Raw genomic sequence first — 11,713 nt, forward strand, 5'->3', positions numbered from 1 at the left:
TTTCAGGCAAAATATTATTCTACAACAAAAAAATTATTTACTAATGGTCTTTTTACGTCGTTATGAAGCTTTGCGATGCGTTATTCTAGTTTTTTTATAATCATAAAAATAAAAAAATTATAAACATTGTTTTGACTTCGGCCCTTCATCATCGAACTACCTTAATGTCAAATAAATATTAAATAAACGTTTTTTTAAATTATTATTGCAAATAAATAAGTAATGTAAAGTAATTATTAAATTAATGTCGAATAAATGTTAAATAAACGTTTTTTTAAATCATTATTGCAAATAAATAATTAATGTAACATAAATATTAAATTAATGTCAAATAAATATTAAATAAATGATTTTTCACATCATTATTGCAAATGAATAATTAATATAAAATAAATATTAAATTAATGTCGAATAAATGTTAAATAAATAATTTTTTAAATTATTATTGCAAATGAATTATTAATGTAAAAGAAATATTAAATAAATGTTAAATAAACATTTAATAAATATTTTTTCTAAATCATTACTTCAAATAAATAATCAATGTGAAATAAATATTTAATAAACATTAAATAAATATTATTTTTACAATGAATTGTACAAATGTATAATTAATAAAAAATAAATATTAAAAATACATTTAAAAAACATTGTCTGCTGATTGGGTCCTAGAAGGGTGAATTATATGACATTCATGGGTAATGTAAATTTACTGGTAATGTGAATTTACTGGTGCGTAAATTTGTTCTTTCTTTCTCTTTCTTTCCCTTCCCATTTTAATTTAATTGTAATATTTATTTAAATCAGCTAGAGTATAAATCCTACCATTATATATTTTATATTATTATTATTATATATTATAACATTGAGACATTTATTACTATACTGATACAAGCGTATCTTTTTATGATAGATGATATCATAGACCGATTGCTTGTTCGCCGAGGAAAATCATGTTGATATCGATATAATGATATAGGTGAGGATGTCGATTTACTAGAAGCATTCCAGGATGTGAGTAAAGATATTTCTTTCAATCCTGTATGAATATAAAAATGTCAGCTTATCTTTTCTTTTTTGCATTAATTCTATATATAATCAATTAAATATATATAAATGTATATTGGCAGATTATATTTGAGACATCAATGGGCGAGTATTTAGAATTGAACTCGACCAATTTTAACAAGAAACCCGATCTGAATCTATTTACGATGGATTGATAAAGAAGATGCAAGGAATAGTAGAAGATAAATGGCATATTTTTATCAGCACTATAAAGATTATTATTCTGCCAGATGTTTAATAGGTAGAATGTTTAATAGGATGTCTAATATATATATATATATATATATATATATATATATATATATATATATATATATATATATATATAATATGTATGTATATATGTATGTGTGTGTATGTATGTATATATATGTGTATATGTATGTATGTGTATACAATATGTGTGTGTATAAATCTCATCAAATACCAAATTACATGTAACTTACATGTTTATACTTGTAATTTTCTACTCAACAATGTAAATGTTATATAATACACGTGGTTTATTGCATTTACATTGTTAGATAGGAACCCGGGAAAGTTTATATACAATTTTATCTAATTATATATAACTTTGTAGATATAATTAGATCAAACTATGCATATATATATATATATATATATATATATATATATATATGATTAGATATAATTATATATTTTTGGATACAATTAGATCAAATCTTTAATGGGTCTATTTTTGTGGTAAATATGTAGAATCAAAAGTGAAATGATAATTAATATAATTATAATAAATATAATTTTTTACTCAAAAAAGAGTTTTAATATAATATTGTATAATTTGATGTGAACTTATACATATCTTGATATAATTACATGTAATTATTTACTCAGAAAAGAATTATAATATAATGTTGCATAATTTGATATGGAGTTATAAATATTTTGATATAATTGCATATAAATGAATACATAAACTTATTATATATGATTATATATGATTATATATATAATATGATATAATTAGATAAAATTGTATATAAACATTTTTTCCCGGGAAATTACAACTAATATGTAAATACTTGGTGTTTGCTGGGTATATATGTATACATATAGATATAATATTCTTTTATTAACAGTGCGTTTCGCGAACACACTCTTTATATATCTCTTCTTGAAGTTTGCCTTGTGGCGTGATTTATCGCTGTATCGCTTGTTTTAATTTAACTTCATAGTAAAGATTCAATTTTTAAAACATTGGAAGACATTTTCGTAAATAAGAAAGAAGGAAGAAAAGAGGAAAGAACGGTTAATAAGGAAATAAAAGGAAGAATTATATTTTGATTCATTTAATGTAAGTAATTTGTTTTTTTTCTCATTATGGTATAAAAATTATATATAATAGGAATGCAATAGGATGTGAGACAGAGAGATAAAGAGAAAGCGAGTAAGAATAGAGGAAAATTTGCTAGAATGAGAGAGAATGTTTAGAAAATAAAATAAAATAAAATGAAATAAAGTAAAACTAAATCAGGAGTAAGAATGTGAATTAAAGAGAATGGATGAGGATAACAGTGTATAATTGGAAATGATTAAAATTATGTGAGAATCAGAATAATCCTTCTCGATCTTCTCGAAAGAACTTATCTTTGTACTCATCCATTCTGAAGTACAACAAAGTTGGTTACAAACTCGATACTGTGTCACTTGTTAAGATCCGCAGTAATTGATATATTTAAAAATATATTTTACAGATATATATTCCTCTCAAACCATCATAACGTATATTATGATGTTTTCAGATAAATATGTCTGTAAAATATATTTTTAAATGTAAAATAGATTATTACACTGAATATATTAATTATATTTTTATTGTGAATACAAAATGTCAAAGAATTCTTAAATTAGTGATTTTATAACATTTATTAAATGGTAAAAAATTTAATAATTTATTACATTTCTTTTTCCAAAAAGTTAATTTAACATTAAAAACATAATATAAACTTAACAAAAACATGTAAACTTAACTTAACAGTTTACTTATAATTAGATTGTAGATTTAGACGGAGTACAAGCAAGAACACCTAAAGTAGCAATGTATAATAACGGAAATGTTCCATTTGAATTACATGTTAGAGGCAATACTGTTTTAACAGTATTAGGAAAGTATAATCCTTCCAATACATTTAATAATAATCCTCAAGAAATTGAATTTAAAGATATTTTGAATACTTCTGAACGTGTCAGTAAGTTCTATTGATGAATATTTCAAAGATACAATTAAACTCTATGTATATATACATATATATATATATATATGTGTGTGTATATATATAAAATACTTGTTATTAATTGTGCCATTGATTGTGTGATCATTAATTTTAAAATGCTTTTGATACTTTTGTATATTTATATGCGTGTAAATGTGCTTGTGTTAAACTTTCTTTAATCAATAACTCAAATTTTTAATTGTTTTAATGTCTTCCAGTATTAAAGGGATTTCTAAAAAGTAATTTTGGCGCGGTGTATAATAATAAATTTAATAAAAAAATTGGTTGTGGAGCTATCACAAATGGAAATTATAAAATTGAAATACACATTGTAAATTTTGATTTAGACAAATATTTACAAAAAAAATTTAAAAGAGGAGATAAAATAAAAGTTGTTGGAAATGTACAAAATACAGGTATTATTATTGTATAATAAGTCTGATTATCAGATTGTCTGATAAACAACTTATTAACTACTAAAATGATTGTAAAAAGGTAGAAAACTCTTTTATTCAATCTAAGACTATTTACATAAAACAGATATTGCTACATTTATTATCGGACATCTTATGTTTGTCTTTAAGTATTTTTTAAGTATTATTATTATTTTAATTTTTACAGCTGATCCTCCATATTTAATAGTAACATGTATTGAAGATATTAAAAAATTGGAAGGACGTATGTCTTTAGGACAATTGGTAAAGGGGATACAAACCCCTAAGAAAAGAAAATTGGATGATAATTTATTACAGCAGGTATAATTCTAAAAAATATTAAGGTTTCTGTCTACTGGCTACTTCTATTCTTGTTTGATTTGATGATATCAGAAGTGTGAAATCGTATGCCAAAAATTTTTACAGTATACGTTGAAATAAAGCGATCCATAAAACATAATTGTAATTGATTTAGTACATTTGTAAAATACCAAACACTTTGGCTTTAATAATCATAAAATAGCCACAAAATTAACGTGACAATAACAATAATAACAATAAATAATAAATAATAATAATAAATAATAACAATATATAATAATAAATAATAATAATAAATAATAAATAATAAAGGATTTATATATTATTTTATTTTCCAGGGGCAGAACAAGGCTGCACCATCATCAAAATTTTTGAAAAAAAATTTATAATTAATAAATTTATAATTTTTATTGTATTTATTAAGATTATTAAGATGTTATTAAATGTTCAATGTTATTAAATTGTTATTTTTAAAAATAAATTAAAAATAAATTAAATAATGAGAGTTAATGAGAGTTAAAAATTAATTGTTTAGTGAATATAATATAGATATATATATATACATACATGAATAAGTAATAAATTAAGAAGATAAGAGAAAGAAGAAAAAATAGTAAACAAATAAATAAACAAATATAATATCTATGTATAATAAATAATAATAAATCTAGCTTAAAACAGTACAAAAAAGTGTAAAAAAACAAGAAAAAGAAATGTAGGACACAAATTAGGGATGGGCAATACAAGAGAAATATCGATATTTCGTATCGATACGTATCATAAATAAGAATATCGATACACTAAAAATATCGGGCGAAAAATATCGATATTTAATAGTATCGATACTGTCGATACCTCTATTATTAGTTATATTTTAATTTAATTTTGAGAACACACAAAGCAGCCCGCTAATCCGTCGTCATTGTTAAGTTTGTTTTCTTCGATTAGTTATTTACATATGTGTTATAATGATAAAAAAAGTTTCAGAAATACACTATTAATATACACTAATTATCTTAAATATAAAGTCACAGTATTGCAAACGGCATGGAGATCAAGTTATTGTTTGAAAAGGAGAAATCAATTATGACAGATACATATGCGACAAGTAGTTTTATGCTAATTGTAATAAATTTGGATACAAAATTCACGCAAACAGAGAACAAAAGAAGGTACATGTTCCTGTAAATGATTAAATAGAAAGTTGACAAATTGACAATGTACAGTCGCGGTCAGAGTAGTTGCAACACTTTTCTTTTAACTCTACTATCTTATTACAGATTTATCACGGCACATAATACTTATCGTATGCTACACATTTGTATGTATCGAAAGTTCGATATTCATGTTCGAATATCGATACAGGCTAATATCGAAATGTAAAATATCGATACAAAATATCGATATTACAGCCCAAAAGTATCGATATTCAAAATATCTATACAGTATCGCCCATCCCTAACACAAATAAGTTAATAGATTAAATATAATTTATAAGTTTGTACATTTCTTATTTCTTCTTGAAGGAGCCTACGAATTGCGTTTAAAACCGAATTGTGTCATTATGTTGATTAGAAATCTTAGTATTAATGAAGGTCTTTGCAACGGCACTAGATTAATGATTATAGAACTTGCGGATCATTTATTAAAATGCGAAATTTTAACAGGTGATAAAGTAGGAGATATCGTTTTCCTAAATCGTATTACTTTGTATTGCGAAAATGTATATCCTTTCATTTTTAAAAGAAGACAATTTCCGATAAAATTAGCTTTTGCTATGACGATTAACAAGTCACAGGGTCAGACATTTGACAGAGTAGGAATAGATCTTCGCAAAGATGTTTTTAATCATGGGCAACTTTATGTTGCCCTTTCACGAGTTAGATCTTGGGAAGCATTAAAAATTTATCTTGGCAGTCAGCGGAATAATGAACAAGTTAAAAACTATGTATATAAAGAAATATATGTATGATTTCTCTTTCTTTCAATTTTAATATGAGGATAGTTTTTTGACATATATAATTATTTAGGATGTGTGCGTATATTATTAAAAATGTACAGTGTTAAAGAATAAATGGTGCTTGATATATATTGATATATATATATACATATGTATGTATGTATTTATTATTATATATATGTATTATATTATATATATGTAATAATGTATATATGTATTATACATACATGTAATAATGAATATTATATATATATTATTTATATATATATATATATATATTATATACATATATATATATTATATATATATATATATATATTATATATTTTTATATATATATTTTATAGTAAAAAAGCTAAATGGCGCGCGCGCAGCGCGCGCTTGTGATGTTCTAGTAAGTTATAAAATGTGTGTGAGAAGTTTATTAAAATGTAAGAATGATAAACAAATTACAAAACTAAAAAATTTAAAAAAAAAAATAGAAGAACGATAGGTGCATTAAAGATTATTATTGTTATACGATCGAAAAAGAGAAGGAAAAAGAACACATAGGAGATTTCGAGTTTTACAAAGTATCCGTACTATGGCCTAAATCTCGCATGCTAACTTGCCGTATATCCTAAACACAGGAGGGATATACAAGATATTAACAAATGTATTTGAATTAGAACAGTGCTCGGAATAATTGCTATTTCAAAAAATGATTATCAGTATTATCGCAGGCATAAAATAATTGAAATACATGAAGATGTTCAATGGTATTCTGTAAAGTGGGAAAATTTACCAAATAAATTTCCTTATAACGTACACATTATGGGTGATGGAAAAAGTTATATTATACCTTTACAATAAGATAAATTTGTTTGAATCTCATAAAATTTACTAAATCCAAAGAAAGAAACCGTTCTCTCTGTGTACAATAAAAATTTAATAATATATAAAAAATTAATTTAATATTATATTATGTAAAAAATATATAAAACATATATATAAAAAAATATAAAATTATATAAAATATATATAAAAAAAATGTTTCTTACTGTAATATTTTTTGATGAGTACTCGTAAACACAGTTGAGCTATCTTTAATACGCGAACTGGTTGTACCCTCAGACCTGTCGGCTTTTATATATGTTTTCCCACTCGAGTTAACGATTCGAGAAGGGACAGTAGTGGTAAAAAAAGATATGGGGGACTATGAGGTATCCGCGAGGGGGAGAGAAGAGACCGCGTGCACCACACACGCATCGCGGCAAACGGACAAGAAACTACCAAATTACAACTATGTGCGAAGAAGACGGCCTTGGTCTCACGCGGTCATTGGCTCGGCCTGGATAAAGCTTGAACTACGATTGACCTCTCAATTTTTCGTACGGGCGAAGCTGAAACGAGCTGAGTCGAGCCGAGTCGATACGGCAAAACCATATATTCGCTCGTTAGCACACTTAATTAAATCGACGACCGCTCTTATCTGCTCGCGAAATTTGGATCCCGCGAGCGCACCGCGCTATCGATATCCCGCGGCAATCGCGGAGACGGAACTTTGCGCTTCGTGATTTTTCGACCAGATCGTTCGATCGAGAGGACTTGTTGTTGCTCGTAATATAATCTTTTTTGATGCGAAAAGTCAATCGATGCCGAGAGAATCCCCATTTTATTCAAGATTAAAAATCTCTTCTATGACGTTACATTCATTTAGATTTGTTATGCCGAGTTAGTCCTAGAGAGAGGGAGGAGGAATTTGATCTCTCCCTCTCCTATAGTATTAAGTTCATTTTTCTGAAACTGTCTTTTGATAAATATCGCGGTAACTTTTCAGACATATCGGTCGCTGATATCGCGATTGACATTGAGTTATTGCGTAGTAGGGGAACGATGACCGTCATAAGAGGCTACGTCGAAAACCCTAACTCCCAAAAAACTCTACCGGCTGATGGCCTTGGAATATGAACAGATTGTCCGCGAAGAGTGCATTGCGTAACTACGCTTACTACGCACGTTCTATTTGCAAATTTCGTGAGCCGTATAATCACGCCGCACAGTGTTGCGCATCAGCGACCGATAGTGACCCCAAAATCGGACATTTTTAGCCCCATCATGATGGCCCTCGAAATTCGAATCGAATTGTATGCTAAACGCCCAGTATAAGCAAGGAACATTAAATTAACGTTTAGAAATATTGACTTTATGTGTATTTTTTAAACGTTTTTTAATAATATTATATACATATTTGAAAAATATTATTTTGTAATATGATTTTTCTGAATGTTGTTAAAATATTTTAAAAACGTTATAGAAAATATTTTTCAAATGTTACTTTGACATTTATTTGAGATCAATGCAACAGTTCAAAATTCCTTGTAATTTGGACTTGGAAATAACGTTGGTAGTATATTAATTTTCTGTTGTTAAAATGTTATTGTTTTGTATTGTGCGCAACGCTCATCGCGAGAGCCATGATGCGTACATTATCCTACGTACGATGCGTGAGTGCGTATAGTGGATCGAGCAGTGCGGAATGCTTTTTATTTACAATATATTTATATATAAGTAAGTAATTATTATATTCTAAAAGTTGTATATTAATAATAAGAACTCAATTAACCATACGTGCTATGAATAGTAGCTGATATGATGATCTATAACCTTCTATAACCTGTAATTTAGGTTAACTACAAATAACGTTCTTTGGGTATCGGTAGAAGCTATATAGTGGAATTATTTCTTATTTTCTTGCAATTTACTGCCGATTATTTTCAGCTGTTTGAGCGCGTCGAAATCATGAGCAGACGCACGCTTGTCGCGACAGCCAATCGGAAGCAGTAATAGTTCTGGAGACTGTAGTCGCATATTATCTTACATACGTATGATGCGTGAGTGTGTCATATATACGTACGTTTGTGCTTGTGCTGTCGAGCGCTTTTAATTCTATACAACATTTTTATATGGGTAAGTAATTATTATATTCTAAAACTTGCATATTAATGATAAGAAACTCAATTATCTATATGTGCTGTAAATAGGTAGCTGGTGATTCAAGACCTATTTTTTGACCTATGTAAGAGAGAGATTTGCAGAAGAAAAGAAATATACCAAAGTATTAAGGAGCGAACATATTCTTGATGTACTCGGGCCGCGAGGCCGAGCAATATTCTAAGGAAAGTATTATACAAGATACAAAGATTGGACAATATCTCCCCTTATCTTTCATTGACAATTTTCTGACTTTTGAAGATATGCTAAAAACTGATCAAGAAGCTTTCATGCAAGTTGTAAGTAAAGTTGCTTATCACAATTATAATTAATTCTATAAACATTTACAAATAACATTTCCGGTTAGTAGTTACATAATCGTAGTAGATATACACAATAAAATCAGACTTTGAAAATCCTCTCCCTCCCTCTCTCTCTCGCTCCCTTTTCTCTCTCTCTTTTTCCCTTTCTCTCCAAGAGTAGTAAATATAATATTTGCAATTTAGAGTCGACAAAGAGATCACCAGGATTTGCAATTTTTACCGATTTTTTGGTATTATTTTCAATGTAGTACTTATAGCAAAGATAGTAATTGCGCATTATTTGTATCTATTATGTTTATAGTTATTTTGATTGTAACGTAACATATGCATATATTTTTTGTTTATGACAATTTATTAGATGAAAAAATAGATGAAAAACTCTAAAAGTGTCAGTAACATACAGACAAAATCATCTAAACGTCATATCAAATAAATACTAACGCATTCATACTACATTGTTCTAGTCTTTTATGCATATAGATCTTCTATATATAAATGTGTGTTGCTTTGTTTTACCATATTTAGCAAAAAGCTTAAGTATTTATATATAAAAATCTTTTTGCAAACTTTTCATATATTTTTAAACTTTTAAATTTAATGGAAATGGTACAGTAATATTTTTTTACAATTTTCTTTAAGGGGTTATATTTAGTCAAGAGGCCGAAAAAAAGCAAATTTTTGAAAATTTTTTTTGAAAAATTATAAGCATATATTTGTACAGAAGTTTTGTATTTGAAACAATAACATTTGAAGAACATTCAGTAATTTTTTCGTGTAAAAATATTTATTTATAAGGAAGTTACAGCCGATGTCCGGAAAGCACTTTTTGAAAAGTACTTTTGCGGTGAGCACTGCCGTTCGGAACTAGGTTATCTAAAATCAAAAAACCAAAAAGATTTCGTTAGTATATTAGTTTATCTAGTGGTTAATCGATGGAATTTCCGAAATATTAAGTAAAAACAAAATGGCGGGTGTTTAAAGTTAGAGTCTTGATTTTTGCGAAAAAAAACTGGACATTTTTCGTTCATCAAAAGGAAAGTATACATAGGAAAAAAAAATCCTTCGATTAAACACTAGATTTTTATATCTAAAAAAAGCACAAAAAATTTCAGAAAGATTGATGCAGTAGTTTTTGAGATATCTTGCTCACCGACTTTGAAAACGTAGTTTCGAGAAAAACGCGTTTAAAGTTTCAAAAGCTGATTACACGTAATTAAAACATTTATTTTTTAACTTACACAGAGTCATTTATTCCAGGCCCATACAGAAAGTCTTCAGCTGTAGCTGCTGCCTCTAAAAAATCTTTTCTAAAAAATCAATTTTTTTGACATATATGACTGGGTATAACCCCTTAACGGAGCAAACATACTGATAATATATAAAAGTTGTACAATTTTTGTAACAGATAAATATTTACACTGACAGCTCGAGATCTTTACTTTGAAATTTTTTAATCATTTTTGTGATATATTGAGCAAATGCTCTAATTGATTTACACCTATTTTTATTATGTAAAAGCATTTGTAATTCTATGCAACCAATACGATATATGTAAATTTTCTAAAAGAAGGTAGAATTTTGTTGGTAAAGTTTTCAAATATGGTATGTCCTTCAAAAATCAAAATGTATTTGTATTAATCTTTATAATGTATTCAACTGTATGTTTTATGTATAAAACGATCAAATAGAATCTTGAGGAGGAGCACCCAATGGGTCTAAAACCAAAAATGGTTACTCTGACTCTTAATCTTACAAACTTATATCTATAATATATGTCCTTTAATATGTTCTATAATATCCTATAATATGTGTTATTATATTTTAAAAGTCTTCTGAATTATTTTCCTTGCAATTTATAATAATAAACTGCATTATATAGAATTACAAGTATAAATTTTTCAGGTGAACAAGGTTATGTTAATTGGAGGGAAACATGAAAAGGATTTTATTAGAAGAAGTTTGAGTGCTACATTTTCTGATGACTTAACCTCCATGTGTTCATGGACTGACCAAAAAAATAATTATAAAATTGGAGATACGCAATCCTGAGCATTAAAAGTAAGTAATTTTTTAAGAGATGTATATATTACTTGCAGTATTAAATGCTATGTTTTATGTCTCAGAATTTATTAAAATTGTTTCCTATTTTTTTGTGGCAATCATCGTTAAAAAGCAGGACACCACGTTAAAAATTCTTACAAAATAAAAAAAAATATATATATCCATAAACTAATACTTTTGATCGATTTAGTATATATGTAAACTATTCCGGAAACTTTTGTGTTATTTCAATAATTATCATAAGTTTTAATTGCCGTTCAATTAACATTATTTATTTCTTTTATCTAACAATAAACTGTATTAAATTTTTCTTATTCTAGAAGCTTTTAGAGCATTATT

General features: G+C 26.8%; 2 long non-coding RNA genes across 3 annotated transcripts; both read left to right on the plus strand.

Moving 5' to 3' along the window:
• The first annotated feature begins 793 nt into the window (after positions 1–793).
• Positions 794–4,173, plus strand: LOC139822074 (uncharacterized). Its single transcript, XR_011734441.1, has 3 exons — positions 794–1,014; positions 1,131–1,309; positions 3,924–4,173. It is a non-coding gene; the product is annotated as an uncharacterized lncRNA (long non-coding RNA).
• A 4,179-nt stretch (positions 4,174–8,352) lies between these two features.
• On the plus strand, positions 8,353–11,713 carry LOC139822394 (uncharacterized). Of its 2 annotated transcripts, XR_011734507.1 has the most exons (5): positions 8,354–8,567; positions 8,778–8,966; positions 9,041–9,289; positions 11,216–11,371; positions 11,695–11,713. It is a non-coding gene; the product is annotated as an uncharacterized lncRNA (long non-coding RNA). The 2 variants fall into 2 exon arrangements; XR_011734506.1 differs by having other exon boundaries at positions 8,353–8,966.

Source organism: Temnothorax longispinosus, chromosome 11 (genome assembly GCF_030848805.1).
Source record: "Temnothorax longispinosus isolate EJ_2023e chromosome 11, Tlon_JGU_v1, whole genome shotgun sequence".
Classification (NCBI taxonomy): domain Eukaryota; kingdom Metazoa; phylum Arthropoda; class Insecta; order Hymenoptera; family Formicidae; genus Temnothorax; species Temnothorax longispinosus.